The sequence below is a fragment of the Podarcis filfolensis genome (genome assembly GCF_964270895.1).
Source record: "Podarcis filfolensis genome assembly, chromosome: 1".
Taxonomy (NCBI): domain Eukaryota; kingdom Metazoa; phylum Chordata; class Lepidosauria; order Squamata; family Lacertidae; genus Podarcis; species Podarcis filfolensis.
The window spans coordinates 59607359-59628531 of NC_139604.1; the positions used below are offsets into that span (position 1 = coordinate 59607359).

General features: G+C 42.5%; 1 protein-coding gene and 1 long non-coding RNA gene across 4 annotated transcripts in view; both read right to left on the reverse strand.

Moving 5' to 3' along the window:
• HRAS (HRas proto-oncogene, GTPase) overlaps positions 1-21173 on the reverse strand; it is a 69504-nt gene that overhangs the window by 39795 nt on the left and 8536 nt on the right. Inside the window, exon 1 of one of the 3 annotated variants that reach the window (XM_083602436.1) lies at positions 10661-11708. The exons of 1 other annotated variant lie outside the window; for it this stretch is intronic. The gene's annotated coding sequence lies outside the window, so the exon portion shown is untranslated. Of the gene's footprint in view, positions 1-9153; positions 9277-10660; positions 11709-21173 lie in introns of those variants that run through there. One more of the 3 variants, XM_083602437.1, reaches the window with a different exon arrangement.
• LOC310746806 lies at positions 16303-17516 on the reverse strand. Its single transcript, XR_014540796.1, has 2 exons — positions 17323-17516; positions 16303-17227 (listed from the first exon to the last, which is right to left on the reverse strand). It is a non-coding gene; the product is annotated as an uncharacterized lncRNA (long non-coding RNA).

Below are 21173 nucleotides of genomic sequence, written 5' to 3' on the forward strand. Positions count from 1 at the left end.
GAACAGCATGCATGATATGAATCCACCCCAGTCCATCACCATTTTATACCCATACCAAGGTAAACTTTCTCTGACTCTGTTGTACCTGGAGGAAATGCCATGTAATTATTAAATATATAGGATTTTTAAAAGCAAAGGAAGTAAATAAAGGAAAGAGGTTTTCAAGAAACACTAAAGGAAAGAAGAGAGAAAGAACACAAGAGCAATAAAAATTACAATGTGTGGAAGATGGAGGTTACCAGAATATGAGAGAATAGTCTCCCAAACCTGTAATTTAATATGACATATTCTCACTGGGGGAAAAACACAATTATCCACCACTGTTGACTATACTGTAACAAAACAGGATGGTATTCTATATATTATTGGATTATATAAAGGAGACAAAATAGGTTTGCAACTTTCAATATTCTCTGAAAGTTTATCAAACTGCCATTTTACAAGGATCAGTGTATTAAAGCAAGTGAAATTTAAATATGCTTGACTTTTCTCCCATTTTTATCTAACCACAGTTTTAAAACTGACATGCACATAAGTACTGGATATACAATATACATTTCATGTTAACAGTGTCCCTGCTATCCAAAGCATTCATTGTTTACCACTCAAACATCCATCTCATTCACTAGAATTCTTGTTGGGAACATGTGAAACTATGGAATATTTTATCACCTACAAAGCTATTAACTGCACTGCCTGCAATCCTATACACACTGATAGAATCATAGAATCATAGAGTTGGAAGAGACCACAAGGGCCATCGAGTCCAACCCCCTGCCAAGCAGGAAACACCATCAGAGCACTCCTGACATATGGTTGTCAAGCCTCTGCTTAAAGACCTCCAAAGAAGGAGACTCCACCACACTCCTTGGCAGCAAATTCCACTGTCGAACAGCTCTTACTGTCAGGAAGTTCTTCCTAATGTTTAGGTGGAATCTTCTTTCTTGTAGTTTGTTTGTTTGTTTGTTTTTAAAAAGATATTTATTGGAGTTTTACAAAGACATGAATTTAAAAGATCATATAAAAAGAAAGAAATACAATAAAATAAAAATACATAAAATAAAAAAAGGAAAATAAAAACAAATCCATTTTTGTAACCCTAACTCATTATCTTATTTCCTTGGCCTCCTCACACCTCCCCTTATTGTATTCCCATTTAAATAATCAAATCAGCAAATCCTTACCCTCTTTCGTTTATCTTAACTCTATATCTTAACATATTATAACTCTATATTTTCATCCATTTATCAATTCATTTTTGCATATTCTTATTAACTTTGTTGCTAATGCCACTTATTTTCAATCCAACATCATTTTAACATTCATTAATTTTACAGTGTTTCTGAAGATAGTCTTTAAATTTCTTCCAGTCTTCTTCCACCAACTCTTCTCCCAGGTCTCAGATTCTGCCAGTCATTTCCGCCAATTCCATATAATCCATCACCTTCATCTGCCACTCTTCTTTCTTGTAGTTTGGAACCATTGCTCCGTGTCCGCTTCTCTGGAGCAGCAGAAAACAACCTTTCTCCCTTCTCTATGTGACATCCTTTTATATATTTGAACATGGCTATCATATCACCCCTTAACCTCCTCTTCTCCAGGCTAAACATGCCCAGCTCCCTTAGCCGTTCCTCATAAGGCATCGTTTCCAGGCCTTTGACCATTTTGGTTGCCCTCCTCTGGACACGTTCCAGTTTGTTAGTGTCCTTCTTGATCTGTGGTGCCCAGAACTGGACACAGTACTCCAGGTGAGGTCTGACCAGAGCAGAATACAGTGGCACTATTACTTCCCCTGATCTAGATGCTATACTCCTATTGATGCAGCCCAGAATTGCTTTGGCTTTTTTAGCTGCCGCGTCACACTGTTGGCTCATGTCAAGTTTGTGGTCAACCAAGACTCCTAGATCCTTTTCACATGTACTGCTCTCAAGCCAGGTGTCACCCATCTTGCATTTGTGCCTCTCATTTTTTTTGCCCAAGTGCAATACTTTACATTTCTCCCTGTTAAAATTCATCTTGTTTGTTTTGGCCCAGTTCTCTAATCTGTCAAGGTCGTTTTGAAGTGTGATCCTGTCCTCTGGGGTGTTAGCCACCCCTCCCAGTTTGGTGTCATCTGCAAATTTGATTAGGATGCCCTTGAGTCCATCATCCAAGTCGTTGATAAAGATGTTGAATAAGACCGGGCCCAAGACAGAACCCTGTGGCACCCCACTAGTCACTCTTCTCCAGGATGAAGAGGAACCATTGATGAGCACCCTTTGGGTTCGGTCAGTCAGCCAGTTACAAATCCACTGAGTGGTAGCATAGTCAAGACCGCATTTTACCAGCTTCTTTACAAGAATATCATGGGGCACCTTGTCAAATGCCTTGCTGAAATCAAGGTAGGCTACATCCACTGCGTTCCCTTCATCTACCAGGCTTGTAATTCTGTCAAAAAATGAGATCAGGTTAGTCTGACATGACTTATTTTTCAGAAATCCATGCTGACTATTGGTGATCACAGCATTCCTTTCTAGGTGCTCACAGACTGTTTGCTTAATGATCTGCTCCAGAATCTTCCCTGGTATTGATGTCAGACTGACTGGGCGGTAATTATTTGGGTCCTCTCTTTTTCCCTTTTTGAAAATAGGGACAACATTTGCCCTCCTCCAGTCTGCCGGGACTTCGCCTGTTCTCCAGGAATTCTCAAAGATGACTGCCAGTGGTTTTGAGATCACATCTGCCAGTTCTTTTAATACTCTTGGATGCAGTTCATCTGGCCCTGGAGACTTGAATACATCTAAACTAGCCAAGTATTCTTGTACTATCTCCTTAGTTATTCTGGGCTGTGTTTCCTCTGCTGAATCATTTGCTCCAAATTCTTCAGGTCGGGCATTGTTTTCTTTATCGGAGAAGACTGAGGCAAAGAAGGCATTGAGGAGTTCAGCCCTTTCTGTGTCCCCTGTTTGCATTTCACCATCTTCTCCTCTGAGTGACCCCACTGTTTCTTTGTTCTTCCTTTTGCTACGAACATACCCATAAAAGCCTTTTTTGTTGCTTTTAACCTCTCTAGCAAGCCTGAGTTCATTCTGTGCTTTAGCTTTTCTGACTTTGTGTCTACACGTGCTGGCTATTTGTTTGAATTCCTCTTTGGTGGTTTCCCCCCTTTTCCATTTTTTGTACACATCCTTTTTTAATCTTAACTCAGTTAAAAGTTCTTTAGATAGCCACCCTGGCTTCTTTAGGCACCTTCCATGTTTCCGTCTCATTGGTATTGCCTGAAGTTGTGCTTTTACTATCTCCCTCTTAACAAACTCCCAGCCATCATGAACTCCCTTTCCTTTTAGTATTACTGTCCATGGGATCTCACCCAGCACTTCCCTAAATTTTATGAAGTCGGCTTTCTTAAAGTCAAGAAAGTCACTTATCAGGAAGTAAGTCCCACTAAAAACACTGTGTGGCTTACTTCCAAATAGACATGCCTAGAAGTAGCCTGTATTTGCAAAAAGGCAACATCATATATGCACCTAAGACTGGGGGTGGGAGGAGGGGAGAACACGTGGCTATGACAAGGAATAGACATTCGAGATACATGTAGCTTCCCAACACTCCTTCAGTTTTCAAATATAAAGTTCTATTGTGTAAAAACTAGCATATGATGTCATCTCTCTGAATACACAATAGTAGAGATTCCAAAGATACCATTCCATGGCTGCATCAACTTGCATTTTAATGCAAATGCTAAATGTATTAGAAACCACAAATCTTTTTTTAAAAAGTACTTACACAAGTATATATGCAGTACACGTAACCATAAGCAATAACAAAAACAAATATAGCAGTGTTCTTCCCGACAGCGTTGTTCAGGGTGATAAAATCATGTTTAAAAACCAAATAGTCAGGGCCTCATCTGAAGGAACAAAAGATGAGAGAAGGGGTGGGGCAGGCCATTGCCCATCAGGCTGCAAATGTCTTTTATTTCCTATGCATTATGCTAATCAAGTCAGTCATTTCCACCTGACTGTTTTCTCCCACCCCCAGAAACACACCCTACAACCATTGTTCTTGCAGCCAGGATTCCCTTTCCATCTCTTGTAACAACAGGCTATGCAGGAGGCCAGGAATCAAAGCTTTCCAAAGGTAGAGATTTATCATCCATCAGTCTTTCTATTTGCTCCCATGACTGTCTCTGCCTTTGGAGAGACTCATCACCGTACTTTGGATTGTCCTGAATACTGCCCTTTGGTAGCCAAGCCCCATACCAAAAGTCCTGTTGGGATGCATTTTGGCTTGCCTGCTGATGAATCTGAATGTGTGATGATTGATAACATTGTCATTTATCTGTTTTAGACCTCTAAGTAGTAGCCATTGCCAGAACATTGTCCTGTTAGCCTCTGTACAGTTCCATACTTATTTCAGACATCATGGTAGATTGCAATGTTTATCTGGTGATAACATTGCAGTGTTTAGCTGGTGAGTTATCACGGTTGAAAACCAGATATTGCCTAGCCCTTACACACATTGTGATTCATGATATATTGCCAGCTCAAATATTATGAAACAATTATCATGATGTGAACTTCAAACCGGTTTTGGAAGATATATCAATATATTGCCCAGCCCTACTTCCTTCCAGAGTGAGGGGGCATGACAAAGGCTTTGCCAATCCCTTCCTCCCAAGGACAGGGGGTGTGATCTAGGCAAGCCTGAGAGGACTTGAACTATGATCTTAACCATGCACTAACTAGCTGTCATGCACAGTTATTTTTGACTGCAATTTCCCACACTTCCTTACTGCATAAACTCATTTCTTAAGAGAATCACATGAGGATTACAATTTGATGGACACCTCTGGAATTTACCCTATGTATAATAGTGGCACTCCATTTATCATTAAATAAGTATGTAATTCAGTGGCATTAGGGTTAAATAAGTTAAGAAGCATGGAGAAAATATTATGTCTGAGGAGAAACTAAGTACTGTAAAGGAAGGCAGAAGGGGGGCTTTTGTTTGGATTTCTATGAAGCAGTTTGAAAATTGGAGGCGCTTTCAAAATCTAAACTGTCCTTAACTTATGTGATAGGGCTGTCTATTGCTGGTTTAAAGATGAATAAAGGCGAACAATATAAAATTAAAACATTCTAATGGTGTTCCTGAAAGTAGTGTTCTACAAAGCTCTTCCAAGTGTTTATTTATTCCACACATAGACACACCCCTCCACATTTTGACAAGGCCCTCAAAGGTAAGGAATCAGAGACAGAAAATACTTTAAAACAAAAAAAAAATTTTCTTTCCAGTAGCACCTTAAAGACCAACTAAGTTAATTCTTGGTATGAGCTTTCGTGTGCATGCACACTTCGTCAGATACCTTCGTCAGATCGTGTGCATGCACACGAAAGCTCATACCAAGAACTAACTTAGTTGGTCTTTAAGGTGCTACTGGAAAGAAAAAAATTTTTTTGTTTTGACTATGGCAGACCAACACGGCTACCTATCTGTAACCAGAAAATACTTTGAAATTCCATTCATGGACAATTCAAATTTAGGCTGAAAAAGAGGAAAAAGTAAAGGAATCAAACAGAAACAAAGAATGAAAGGGGGGGGGAGGATAAATTTCTAAATCAAATGTCTGGATTACTCGTCAGAGATTGTGATCTTTTCCAGACCTTTATCATGCCAGTCTAGGACACTGCTTTCACAATTTGCCAGCATGTTAAACTGTCAAATGCTACTGATAATATTACTGCAGCAACAACTGACTAAACATAGCTAGCAAACAGCCAACAGCCCTCCTCTGTTGCTTGCACCCCAACAACTAGTGCTTAGAGCCATGTCTGATGTTTAATTACCAACTAGAAAGTTCACTTCAGGCCACTGTTCTAAAAAAAATATGCACACCCCTATGTTTTAAAATGCACAAGAAAGCAGCAAGGAAGGGTTGCAAACATGACCACTTGTCAACAACGCTTACTATAAATACCTCCATCTTTTCTTTTTTAGGAAATTAAAGTTCTTTGTTCTTTCCCAGTACTGTACACAGTTCCATGCAGCCATATTTTTAACCAACAAACTATCCATAAAACCCTATTTATATTAACATTGCTCAAAATGTAACAAACCCTGTTTTACCTAAGCAGTGGGACAATGTTTTAGCTTCTGTAACAAATGTGTCATTAGATTATAAATTACATTTTATACAACATTTGTATAGAACGGAACTACCTACGTCGACAACATGCTCCTGGAGATGTAATAAGGGAAATGCTTCTTTGAAGCACATGTTTATGAAATGTCTGACACTTACAAATTGTGGAGGAAAGTACTAGGATGCATAAATACTACACTAGGAAAATATTTAAAATTGACTGATGATAATATTACTTGAAACTATATACCAACTATAAGGGATTTGATGAAGGGCCATATTGTAATCACAATTTTAAGTATTTTTTATTTCCCCGCTTTTTTCCTTTCACTTCACTTCCTCACTGAAAACTTACAATAAAGTATGAATATAGAACATATGCTTATTCATTACTCATATGCAAACAGATTTTACTAACATATCTTCAATAACGTGTTTTTTATTGAAAGATTTTCATGGATAACAAACGTACAGATGGTGCCTATATTTTCAGTTCATAGAATCTTTTCTATAGGTCAGTTACATTCTTAATAACATATTTAACAATAGGTGCAGTCTTAGATACAGGACACAAGAACCTGAATGTAAGAATTTTTATGTCACTTTGGGAAAATGTTTTTAGCAGTAATGCTACCAACAAGTTTATTAGATAAACCAAGAGTCAAGGAGAATATTTCTATCACTTTCAATTGCTGCCCAGATTCATAATTGCAGCTCCACAACTCTGATGAAAAAAATATGAGCAAGTGAAAGAATGATGGTGCAATCCTTAAGCATATCTACTCAGAAGGAAGTCCAACTGGGAGTTGTTACCTTGTAAATGCACTCAGTAGTGCAGACTAAAAGAAGTGAAACCCTACGTATCTAGGCAAATACCAAGACCTCATTAAATTTCAGGAGACTCCTGGACTGATTCCAAGAAAGGACACTGAGTAAATAACCCCAATCCCTTTGTTCATTAATAATAATCCTATATGACAAACCTGTATAATAATAATAATAAAAAAATCGTATTCTATTTCAACATGAACTTATCATTAAGTAATGAGTTGTTTGAAAGTTACCTGGATTGAGCCTTTCATAAAAGTTCCTCTTTATTAAAGATTTTGTATCTTGTCATGAACTCTCTATATATTCACACACTCACACGTAACCACTGTTTATGTTTGTGCATGCATGATGTATCATGTCCACCTTGGTGAAGAAACTTACATTTTCCAAGCCTTGAGTAAAAACCTTTTAGATGCCAGCAAAGAGTGACAAATTCATTTCTTTCCCTATTACACCACAAGTGCACACCCCCATATTTTCCACATTTATATATCTGGGAAGCAGTCCTCAAAGTAGTGTCAATGCACAAAGTTATTAGAATAAAATGCTTTCCCCAACTCAACTCCAACCCCACCTACCACCACCACCACCCCCCGCATTAAAAAGTCTTGTTCCATTTGTATTTTTCAGTCCTGTTTACCAAAGGTAGAACTTCCACTGCCTGTGCATGACTTAATTTGAGCCAGGGCTCAGAGAGAGAACCAGCGTGGTCATACCAGGACCATCTACAACAACATCCAGATAAAGAGTCATGAATACAAAGGTGTTGGTTCACATCTGAGAAACTACAGCTAGTATTCACCATCTAGAAATAAGAGGTAAATTTTTGAGGGCAGAAGACTTGGTTTTCAGATAGATTTGAGAGCCAGCTTCTCTCTTTTAAAATAAGCCACTATGCCCAGGCAAAGTTCAAACTTTGTGATGCTGAGCAATTTGTCACCAGCACCACTTGACAGCATCAGGAGGAATTACTGATTTGCCAGTGATTTAAATTATTTCAGTCACCAAGCAGAAAGTCGTGATTTGAACTGTTTATTTTCAACCATTTCCCCATGAATCAGTTATTTTCAAGAGAAAAGACTGTTCTAAGCAGAGAGGACCCCCCCCAAATTAACACAAGTGCTAGACTAGATTCAAACACAATCCGATGCACGTTTTCTCAAAAGTCCCACTTGATCCAAGAAGAGTGCACAGGGGTGCAACATCAGTCCATCTCCAACAAGAAGCTACAATAGGACACACATGCTTTTGAGCAATTAGTGTAGCTTACATTCTCTCCACCCCCTGCTAGAATTGTTGTTATTTAGTATGATAAATCATTGTTGATTCCCCAATATTAGTAGGCCCCCACCAACAGGGTCATCTGACTGATGGGAATGATATTAAGTCAAGTGTTCAGAGAGAACAACAAGGCACAAGGGAGCAGTGCCTTCCGCTTCCATGGGTGGAGTTCACAGGTGGGTTCTGAGTAGCTCCCACAGGGAGCTACTACACACTTAGTCAGTGGCCAGATCTCACTGTCTGGAATGACTTTTGTCTTTAACAACAGGATGTGAACCTCTCCCACCCTGCTTCTAGAGGGAATAAACTCATTCCGACTATAGCTCAGTACAGGCTGACATTACTGTTTAGCCCAAGCAAGGACAGAAACATGCTTAAAATGATTTGGCAGTGGCCAATTTCAAAATCTGGCTGCCAGTGTTTAGCACAGGGCTTCCCCCCTTCTTTTTTTTGGTGGTGAGGATTGGGGGGGGGTCACATTCCTAGGCACACAGCATGGAATTTCTAAGATCCTGGGCCATCAGGCTCCTGGGATTTTGCCCACCATTAACTCGGAGAGCCAGAGTCCCCCAGCAACTATTCTCAAGTGACAGCTTGCAGCACTGGGAGTGGCATAAACTAGCAAGGAAGGAAGCCATGTTAACCCCTCCTCAATCAGTGCACAGTCATACTAGGAGGCTACTACAGGCTAGAAAGCAACACAGGATCAAAGGGAAGGATTAGGGGTCCCAAAGGGGTAAGAATATAAAGCACTCATCGTTCTATGCAAAAAAAAAAAACCTCACTGCTGCCGCCTCCATGACCCTCCTCCCCTAAAGCCTTTCAAAACTATAACAAGGGAATCAGGGGCACTGCTATTCTATGCACTTGCCAAAAGAACAGCAGCCACCTAGATCTGCGGCTGTGAACAAACTTACTTCATATCATCTCCGACCACTCCCTAAATTGCAGATGGATGCCAGAAGAGTAAGCGAGAACAAACACAGAGGTACTCAGAGTCCTGGCAAAATAAATAAATAAGCAAGCAAGCCATACAGCAAAAGACTCTGGAAGGAGGAAACAAGCAGGCAAAGGAAGGGTCAGAGCAGGCTTCGGGTTTTGTTTTTTTCTGGAAGATGCAACGCCCCTCCCATATCCCCCTTTGCTGGGCTGGCAGGAAGTGTTTACAGAAAGCGGAGACCACGTAAACCTGGGCAGGGAGGCAGGCAGGCAAGCAGGTGATTCTTAACCCTCCATTAGCCCCAAACACCGTCAGACTGGAGGACAACAAGCACACTGTGCTTGAGCAGGGAGGGGGAGCGGAGAGAGAAAGAGATCACATAGTCAGCCTACTTGCTTGTGTGCAAACAAGATGTGCAGGTCCACAGCTTTTAGAGCTTGTGGTATGAGGTGGCTACTAGACTAGGACGGGGTGACAGTATTGCTCCATTACCCCTTCATCTGCACACAAGCATCACACCACGCACCTGCAAATCTCTATGCGGGGATCCCTAAAGCATGGATACGCAAGCATCTTTACGAAAGGTTCAGCTTGTAACAAGTGAAGGACTAACAACAAAGGGGAGGAGTCAGAAACCTCAGAATGAAGAATACAGCCACATGCCTGGAGAATACAAGAGGCTACACCCCTCACCCTCGAAGGCAGTGCTGTCACCCCTGCCCTCCCCGTCTACATGGCGACAGGCGCACCCCATTGCAGGCTGATATTCTGTGTGTGTGTGTGTGTGTGTGTGAGAGAGAGAGAGAGAGAGAGAGAGAGAGAGAGAGACGCACACGAGGCCATTTTCCCAATACACACACACATCCACTGTTGCTTCCTTGTCAGAATGTATGACCTCACGCTTCCCTCAAGGCTCTTCTTTCCAAGGGACGCCTCCCAAACTTACCGTCAACAACCCACCCCGACACACACACACTTATGCCCCTGACCGACTCTCTTATACTTGGGCGTTTAAAATGCTACCGTGGGGAGAGTGGGGGGGCAGAGCTGGAATTCCCCGCTCACTTTGGAAACTCGGATTACAGCTGCAGCAGCTTCAGCAGCGTTCCGGGAAGAGAGCACGTCCATGGCAGGCGAGCCCGCCTTTTTGTTGGCCGGCAAAGCCCAGCTCTGCGACGCCAGGCTGCCTGCAGCCAGCAGCTCTCCCCGCTGTCCCCACACATGCTCCCTGGGACACGCCGCCGGAGCCACTGCAGTGCTTGCTGCTGCGAACTACACCCATCGCTTGGAACGTCTCCTGAGCAGGCTGCGAGGAGAGACGGGCGACGCTCGCCCCACAGACTACTGGGCACTCGGTTGCCTTTCCTGTTCTTTTGCTGCTGCCAACAAATTACTTTTCCGAGGAAGAAGGCTCGGGGAATGCACTGCTCCCGCCCACCCACAAAACAGCAAAATAAATCGGGGCGGGAAGGGGTTTTACTCACCGTCTGCTGTCCCCCCCACCACGAGGCTACTTTCCATGCAAAGGAAGTAGAGTAAAGCTGCGCTTTTCTCAGGGGAGTCAGTGGGGCTTTTTTCTTTTAAAGGCAGCGTGGGGAGCAATGCAAAGTTTGCATGGGGGGCGGATCAGCCCCCCGGGATAGATCCACAGATCCTTGTGTCCCTTTGCCTGCAGGCGGCTGGCTGCTCCAAGTCACTTCCCCGCTGGCCCGATGCAGTGGTGAACTTTCCACCTAAGCGGCGGCGGAGCCCCCTTCTTGCATCGCCCTCCCCGCATTGGCACCCAGCATCCAAGCGCTCTCTGTGCTGCGGGAGGGCGGGGAGCGGCAGCGGCTGCTACGGCGTCGGCGTCGTCAGCCTGGACAATGTGTGTGTGCGCGCGAGGCGAGCCCCAGGCAGCGAGCAGCACACGCCCAAACTCCGCTCGCTCCCCGCCCCCTCGTCACTCACAGCCTCCTCCCGGAGCAGCCGATAGGCGCTTGGGCTGAACCTCGGCGCCCCCCGCCGCGGCCTCTCCGCTCCTCCGACCTCGTGGTGGGCTGCGGGGCCTGTCAATCACGCCCCGCGCTCCCTTCTCCCCGGGCCCCGCCTGCCGGCCGCGCTGCTACTGCTTTGGCCTGGGCGCGCGGCGAGCTCTGAAGGGGCTTGGAGAGGAAACGGGCGTCGCGAGCGGCGAGCGGGGAATTGCCTCTTCTGCCACGCTTATTTTTAGAGCTCTCCGCTTCCTCCAGTCAAATGAAGCCTCCTCGCCTTTCTTCCGGGTGCAGCTCTCTCCCTTTCCCGCTCAGCAAAGCGTTTCCTTCCATCCCTGCCTCCCCCCGCCTTAGTCTCCACTCAGCGGGCTCCGCGTTTGCTTCCCCCACCCCAAAAGGCCCGCTTTCTGTACGTGGCCTGGCTGTGCTCTGTCTCTCCGCTCTCCCCGCCTTTTCTCTTTCTCATCCTGCCGCCGCCGCCGCCGTTGCTGCTTCCATTGGGCGCCTGTCCCCGCGCTGTTGTCTGTTTTCCCTGCTCAGGGGTGGACGGCGTGAGCTGCCAGGCTGTGAAATGAACAGGGCGCGGGAAGACCGCCTCCGCCCTGGGGGAAAGTCGTAGTGGGGGTCGCACAAAGGAAGGAAACGAGGGGTCTGTCGCAAACTCGTCGTGTTCTCCCAATATTGGCCCAGGTCAATTAATTAAAACGTTCCCCTGCACGAAAGCGCAGGTTCCAGTGATTCTTTAGAGGACATTCTCAAAAGTAATCAATATTTAAGTTTGGTTTTTTCCAGAAGCTTTCGTTTTGCCCTAACCTCCACCCTACTCCTGAAAACATAAGATTCTGAATTAATTTCCATAATCTTGAGTGTGAGCATTCAAGCGTGGTTAAATTAAAGCACGATAAACTAGGGCGGAGGGAGGTGTATTCTTTCAAAGCATGTTTATGTAAATATGCTCACCAAACATGCAGAATCCCCATCAAGTTGGCCATAGTGTGAGCAGAGGAAGGTCATTATTACACATCCATGGACTTCACATTCAGACTACAGCTTTAAGTTGAGTACATATGGATAGTTAGTTAAGCATGCGGAATCATGAGAACTCCGCAACATGATTGCTCTTACTCTGCTGCAGTTAATGTGCGTAGCAGGTACAGATTTTTTCTCTTCCCATAGAAGTGGTTGATAGCCTAACACTTGGTGGTCTAGCATTGGGATGGAGGCTTAAGTTGTCCTCTACTCCCAGTGCCCAGGGTGTGGGTCAAGTTTTTCTCCCTTTCAACCAGGGCCCAGATTGCCAACACTTTACACTGTCCCATAGCAGTTAGGGGGAGCCATGGAAAACTAATTGTACTGTACTCTTGTTCTGCATAAGGTCTACCCTCTCTTCTGTTTTTTGGCGAAGCTAAAGTGTCAGAACTCAATAACTGGCTTCAGTTTTTATACATTGAGTGGTAGAGTGATGACCACTATTATGACAGCTGAGGGACAGAGATAATGAATTGCAATGTACTTTTTAAAAATTATACAGCATAGGTATTATTTATTTCAGTAAAATTATACCCAGTTCTCTTCCATCATGGAACTCATTGCAGTGTACATGGGACAAAATGATCAGATTCAGGCATGCTTGGTTTCAGCAATGCGGTTGTATTATGTGCGCTTGAACCATTGTGGCATGCACTGCAAGATAGCAACCTAGATAGCAGTCTGTAGCTGCTTGTATGGGGCTACAGGATTCCAGAAGGGCAGTATGGCCATTGGAGAGAGCCAGAGAACCATTGTTAAGTGCAAGTGATTAACCCTTCTGTACCATCTTGCAGCTTAATAAATTTTAGTGCCAGTTGCATTTGTTTTCACACATGAAGCAAAAAGTCAAAACGATACCTTCCCCACATGTTCTTAATTGCATACAAGCCCTATGCAGACATTCTAATTATATACATGCTAGCTGGCCCCTGGCCCCTCAGCATATTAGAGGCTGTTGTTGTCTTATTACCCACCCTTTAACATCAGATCCCAGGGTGGGTTAAAATTAAATGTTAAAAACAAATTAAAATGAATTACAGTAACAGGAATGAAGTGGATCCTGGAAACACATATTTAAGATGTCAAAGCCCAGGGTAAAAATGCATATCTTCAGCATGTGATGGAAGCTATATAATGAAGGTTCCAGGCACACCTCTGGGGAAGGAATTCCGTAGCCAAGGAGCTGCCACAGAGACTGCCCACTTTGCTGATCTCAGCACTTAAAAGGGAATCATAAATAATAAAATAATAAAATTTTATTTATATCCCGCCCTCCCCAGCCGAAGCCGGGCTCAGAGTGGCTAACAACAGTAAAAGTAATACAGCATTCTAAAATCAATTCAAAATCAAATTAATGGCAATCAATGGGCTAGAGTTCTGTGAGGATTACCAAAGGAGGGGGTCAGGCTGTGCCTTGGCCAAAGGCCTGGTGAAAGATGTCAAGTCCCACAGGGCCCTAGTCTCTTGTGACAGAGCATTCTTTCAGATATTTTGTGCCTAAGACATGTAGAGCCTTAAACACAAATGTTTAAATTCATACATTGGACATTCCATTACAACAGGGGCCAACTCAAACCAATGTGTATAGGCTTCACTCATGTTGAGAGCTATGCAGTGGGCGGACCTGTGCACATGTGATTTTTAACATATGGCCATTGGGCTCTCCAATGGGGTAAGGTTAGCAGAATCATACCCACCACCACCAACAACCTGTGTACAAATAAAATATCTGCACAGTGCTATAGAAAGATGGAGACTGGAGCATAGACATAGCCAGGATTTATGGGGGGGCAGGCTTTATGTTAGTGGGGGGAGAACCAGGTTATCTGCGACACAATTGGTCAGTTAAGTATTTTTATTTAATTACTTTATTTAGGGAGGCAGCTGCACCCCTGGCTACACCCATGTATTTACATCCATGTACAGTACTGGAGAAAGGGAAACAGCAGCCTTTCTGTAAACTGCCGCCTTAAAAAATTGTTTCTTTTTCAAGTCTTGTACAAACAGGAACACCCTGTAAATTCACCCTTCCTCCCACCCACTGATGGAACAGATCCTCACACAAAATATAAATAGTCACATCGAGAGTACCCAATAAAATAATTAAATGAAGGTGTCTGTCCATAGTCTGCCACTGTTGCTCATGGTTGGTAGCCACATTCCTTTGTATATATGCAAATGAAATAAAGTCAAACCAGCCTGCTTCACTTTATTGCATGATAAGGTTTATTGAGTTCCATGAACCTCTTACGTTAAAGTAGGTTATACTTTGATATGACACATTTCATGTAATTATTATATGATGTAGTACAATAATCTGTTAATCATGCCTCAGTATTACACTGCAGGCTATTCCAATTATTACAGGCTGAAAGTAAGGGTTTCATACTTGAGCTTTTTGTTCCTTCTATGCCAAGGGAACATGTAATAACCTATGCAAATTAATCCACTTTGTGCAAATTATCTGGATTTGCCTAAACTTGCTTGATTTGTAGAACTTATGCTTAAACATTTTTTATCTTTGTTTTTGTTGGTTTGTTGGGTTTTTTTTAAGCACTACTGTAGTTTACAAAGGAAAGATCTGATGAACAGCAAGGATGCTTGGGTAGAGGAACATTGCTAGAGGCTATGGAAAATGATAGCCATGCAAGACTTCAATGAACAATGGCACTTTTGGCAGACACATCATGATTTCCTATATAGGTTTGCAACCATGAGAGCTAGAAACTTGCTTTGTTTTCTGAAAGCTGGGTCTAAGATGTTAAGGCAACAGTCATATTTACAAAGGCACAGATTGCTAGATACCAGATTGGGTGAAACAGACTCACAAAAGAGAACTAATGACTTTAACCGAATCTTATGGGGCTCATAATCAGCAAGCGTTCAACCTAGTGAAAATGCAATCACAAGTGAGGTAACAGCTGTTTAATCTGTGACAAACACTCCTAGGGCTACATAAGAAAGATTTAGGAACAGTTTATGAAATGAATTTCTGAAGCTTCACAATATACACTAGACTCAGCTCTATATAATTTTACAAACTCTTTTATTAGCTAGTGTAGTAGGGACTGTTTGCTTCAGTCACTTTGGGGCTCCCCTAAGCCCTGCTAATCGGAGAGGGAGGTTGCAGGATTTGCTTGCTTGGGCTGATTCCCCTCCTGCTTGCTACTCACAGTGATTCTCTTTGCATCCCTAAGGAGCGCACAAAATATCACATATGCCCAAATTACAGGAATGCATGCTGACGACAAATCGGGGGATCTTAAAACTACAAAACCTCATCACACAGGTTCTGCTAAATTCTGAGCATATATTTCTTGAGAGGTGGCATGAATATACAAAAGTATATTTGCCAGAAAGGTAATATGAAATATGACTACTGCTAATCCTAATTTGAAAACAGTCCCAGAGAGTCTGATGTAGTAGACAGCATCAGACCCTTTCCTAGTGACTATTCAAGGCTCAATCATGCAAACAAAAATTCCCTTAAAAAGCATTTGGCCCTGAACCAGCAATTTGTGAAGCTCTGTGATTCTAAAAGTAGTGTTATTTTTTGTGTGGAACAGATATATAAGGGTAATTAGTACTTTACTTCATCTAGTTGTGGGATTGTAAGGAAAGTAAGAGTGGATATATTGTTTTGATATTATCCCTCCTCACTCATGCTAGTGAGTAAACAGCAAAGCACATTCCCATTGCAACTTATTGGAAGCAAGTTGATGATTTGTTAGGTAAAGGTAAAGGGACCCCTGACCATTAGGTCCAGTCGCGGACGACTCTAGGGCTGCGGCGCTCACCTCACTTTATTGGCCGAGGGAGCCGGCGTACAGCTTCCGGGTCATGTGGCCACCATGACTAAGCCGCTTCTGACGAACCAGAGCAGTACACGGAAACGCCATTTACCTTCCCGCCGGAGCAGTACCTATTTATCTACTTGCACTTTGACATGCTTTCGAACTGCTAGGTTGGCAGGAACAGGGACCGAGCAATGGGAGCTCACCCTGTTGCGGGGATTCGAACTGCCGACCTTCTGATTGGCAAGCCCTAGGCTCTGTGGTTTAGACCACAGCACCACCCGCGTCCCCTTTATTTCCCTCTTAAAATAATAACAACGCAACACAGTCTTCATTAAAAGTAAGAATAAAATTTTACTCACATTCAGTTCACAGCAGTAATCTGAAGGCAGGCTTTATCTTGTGGTTACAATGAAAAGAAGTCTGAGCTACATATCTCAGGCTTGCGGGCTCCATCCTTTGTGAAGGTTGACCCATGCACTGGCTAAGAGTCAGGAGAGTCCAAGAGAGAGATGGTTGCGTGGCCAGCCCTTTTATCTGGACAGCTAGGGTCACGCCCATCTACCTGGTCACACACAGGGGGAGGAAGCTCCAGAGCAGGTTTGACAGGAAGTCCTCCCTGTCTGGAGCCACATTCCCCTGTGTGTCCATTCTTGGCAACAGGAAAATGTTGTACTTGACGGCTGTAGTAATAATACATCCCACACTAGCTTTTAATGAAAGTTGTGTTTGGGATTTTATTTTTTAAGGGCACACACCTGTTTCCCCGTTTATTGTGAGAATACCCTCTAGAAATGATTCTCTGTTCATTTTTCCTCCTGAAGCTATCGCAGGAACAGAGCTAATTTGAAGTGTACCAGTTATGCATGACTACTGTGCAGTGCAGCTGGTTAACTGCCAACTTAACCTTAATATGTCAGTCAAATTGATTGATTGACTGAATTTATATATTGCCCTATACTCGGAGGTCTCAGGGGGTTCGCAGAATAAAATCAAAATATAAAACCACAAAATACATAATCAAAATAAAAACAACCCAATAACCCCACCCCCCAAAAACCCACATTTTAGAAGGGCATAGGATGTCAATCAAATCAACCAAAGGTTTGGTTAAAAAGGAACGTTTTTGCCTGGCGATTAAAGTTATATAATGAAGGTGCCAGGTGAACTTCCCTGGGGAGAGCTTTCCACAGCCACTGCAGAGAAGGCCTGTTCTCATGTTGCCACCCTGCAGACCTCATACTTGCCATGTCTACTATAATAAAAATAACGATATTTAGCATGTCAGTACCAACTGAGATTAGCTCCATATGTATCAGCTCAGAAATTCTTGACACAGACAAGCATTACCTCCCATACTGGTAAAGCGGGTGTCCCACATGCTCCTTCCAAACGCTGGCAACAGAGAGTGTTTTTCAGACTCTCAGCAGGCTAGGAGTGGAGCTTAGGCTCTAAACCTGTATAGGGCAGGGCAGTGGCTCAGTAGTACATCACATGATTCACATGTAAACAATTCCAGGTCCTGTTCCTTGTATCTTCACATAAGGCTAGAACCTGGAAAAGACTGAAATCACTAGGCTTCCAGGTGGAAAAATCAAAATTGGAAACAGAATTGTTAGATCCCAAAGCTAAGAATTTGTCAAGAATGTATAATTTGCTGTTGAAATGGAATATGCAGGATGAAACAGTGAAATCTGCTATGATTAAATGGGCACAAGATGTTGGACACAACATTATGTTTTTTTTTAAAAAAAAATATTTATTAGCATTTTCAAGAAACACACAACAAACAAAAATCAAAAAATAAACAAAACAAAAGACACAAAAATACATAATATTCAAAACTAAACACACACAAAAATAGAAAAAACACATAAGGTTTCTGTTACTTATTATTCTTAACCTTATTTCTCAGACCTCCTCACACCTCCCCTTCTTGTATTCCAATTTAAATTGTCAATTCAGCAAGTCCTTAACTTATTTCTTTACCTTAGCTTAAACATTTATTCTAACATACTATTATTTTATTTTACTTCTTTTTTCCATTTCCTCAATTTATTTTTAACAACCTTATTTTCAATTAATTTAAAAAGAAAAAACCAATTTTACCTTATTAAAATTATACATCAGTACTTATACCTCATTATTTATTCTTAAACCTTTTTCCTAAAGTCGACCAAAATTTCCCTTCCACGATTTACCCAATTTCCTTACCACTAACAAAATATAAAAAGCAAATTATCCTTATGTACCCTTTGGATTCCCAACCTCCACCCACCCTTTTCCCGGTTCCAGTCCCCAACCTATATCCGTCAGTCTTTATGTTATTTATTTAGCCTGGAGATCTCACGTCCGAGGCCCTTATATCTCTCTCAGTTCCTTTCTGCCGGTCTCTTTGATAGTCTTTGATATTAAGCCCCAAGTCTCGAAGGGGCTCCGGCCCAACAGAATCCATGTTACTTCCAGCCGGTCCTCCATCCTTAAAAGCAAAGCCTATGGGGTGCTCCAACTTTTGTTTCAAATTTCTTTCAGATCCAGATGTCCCCAAAGCTCCAGCTTTCACCTTCAACAAATTTGTAATCCTCAGGCCTTCAGATCTCCTCCAAAGAGGGTCTCTCCATTTTCCAGACTCCCATTCAGACCAGGCTTTCCACATCCAATTTTTATTGTCCTTTTTTGTCATCATGTCAGGCCTCATGTTGTAACTCTCCTTTAACTCCTGCAAATCTCCTGCTCCTCCTTCATTTTCTTCAAAAACCACATATTGCTCCATCATATCTACACTTTCAGTTTCATTTATTTGTTCAGTAGAATAGGCTTCCTGTTTCAAGTCCTTATCAGACTCAAAAATGTTGTTTACTGTCCAGTGTAGTAGTGATGCCTCTGTAGACAAAGCATTGTATTCATCTTGCAAGTTTCCCAAGAGAACGAGTGCTCTGTCCAATTCTGCTTGAAATTTACGTACTCCAGCCATTTTTATGATGTAGTGTCCCTATTACCCCTCTAGGGGGATTTTAGTTCCTTAGTATTCCTTTCAGCTCAAAACCAAAAGTCCAGTTATTTTGTAACAGTCCTCCTTGTTTTCAACAAATTATACCAAGTAAACCAGCAAAAACAGCAGAAACAATGTTCTCTTTTTCCAGCTGACAACTAGCTGACTAGCAGCTCACTTGACAGCTGTCAAAATCTTCAATGCAACAGGCTTTCTCTAGGACGTTCCCGGGTCTCGGGGGGGGGGGGTGAAATTTCAACTCCCAAAATTCTTTTTATCCTCCAGTAAATCTTCTTATCGTGTCAAAACCGTGAAGTCAAGATCTTTCATTAAAAAACAAGAGACAAATTCTCTCGACCTTAGCTGCCCAGTCCTTTGCTTTAAATTGTTTACAAGAGGGGGGGGTGGACTTCCTTTTTAGCCCCTTCCCGCTCGTTCCAAATCCAAAATTAAAAAAAAAAATTTAAAGTTCCAATCTCCGTATTACTCACGGGTTTATGTTTTAGAGTCCAATCGGTCTTGGAAGAAGTTGGCGCTCTCTGTCAATGGCTTGCGGCTTCACTCCGTAGGCGAGGGAGTACTCTCAGCACCACCACCCTGCCTCCGTTCCGAAGTCTTTAAAAAGGCTCCGTCGCGGATTGGGGGGGCGCAAATGGTGCCCGCCGAGTCTCTGTGTTCACAGGCATCCGCGCCTGTGATTTTAAGGGTCTCCGCTTCGCCGCAGCGGCCAGACCCAGACGCTACGGAGCCGATTCCCTCCGGAGCTCGGAGGGAATCCGCCATTAAACAATGGCGCCAACCCGGAAGTCCTGGACACAACATTATGATGGCAGACTGGGAACAGTTATGGACCACAGGTATGAAGTTTACAGCATGTAATGCCTTAGAATCTAATGAAAATGATCTATAGGTGGTATATAACACCAGTCAAGCTTGCAAAAATCTATCATTTGCCTGATAATAAATGCTGGAAATGTAATGAAACTGAAGGTACATTATTTCACCTTTGGTGGACATGCCCAAGGATTAAGACTTTCTGGGAGATGATTTATAATGAGATGAAAAAGGTATTTAAATATACCTTCTTGAAGAAACCAGAGGCCTTTCTCCTGGGCATGGTCGGCCAATTGGTGCCAAAGAAGGATAGAACTTTCTTTATGTATGCTACAACAGCAGCAAGAATACTTATTGCAAAGCATTGGAAGACACAAGATTTACCCACCCGGGAAGAATGGCAGATGAAGTTGATGGACTACATGGAACTGGCGGAAATGACTCGCAGAATCCGAGACCAGGGAGAAGAATCGGTGGAAGAAGATTGGAAAAAATTTAAAGTTTATTTACAGAAATACTGTAAAATTAAGGAATGTTAGAAGGATGCTGGAATGAAGTTACATGGCTTTAGCAGAAAGGTTATAAAGAATTAAGTAAAACTAGATTGTTAATGGGTCAAAGTGGAAAATTTAAGGTTAGATTGGGTTAAGATAAATTATGGAATAAAAACTGAGTAAGATGGAAAGGATTTGCTGAAACAGCTAATTGAACTAGAATACAAAAAAAAGGGAGGTGTGAGGAGGTCGATGAAACAAGTAAATGAAAGATAAAGATATGGAAATATTGGACGTGCTTTTAAATGCTATTGTTTTTCTTTTTTGTTTTACTGTATTGTTTTTTTGTTTTTTTCTTTCCTAAGTATTTAATTTTTCATTTTTTCATTATTCTTTTTTTCTGTAATCTTTAAACCTTTAATAAATATTTTTTTTAAAAAAAAAGAAAAGACTGAAATTGATTGCCATTTAGTGTTGACCAAGAATGGGGGAACTTCAGACTAAGGGTCCATCTCTGCCTGGCCCCTCTGGGCCATGCCCCTTCATCCAGTCACATCCTCACTGGTCCTGCTCCACACCCTCCTCAAGTGCTTCAGCCTGGCTGGAATCTGTTCTTGAGCTGATAAGACGTCTTAGATAGAGAGGCTTTTGCATGTCTGAAAAGTAGCTGACAGTACAAACCTAAGTGGCAAATCTGCTCCTCTTGTCCACATTTGCTTCTTGCCCCATTTGCTTTTGCTTCCAGCTGCTGCTGGATTGCCTTGTAGAGAATGTGGTTCTTCGTCTGGAAAAGGATTCCTTACCTTTGGGGAAGACCATATTGAGCTTAAGGGAGCGATGGGCTGCCACAGAATAACACATCTTCCTAATTTCAAACTGTG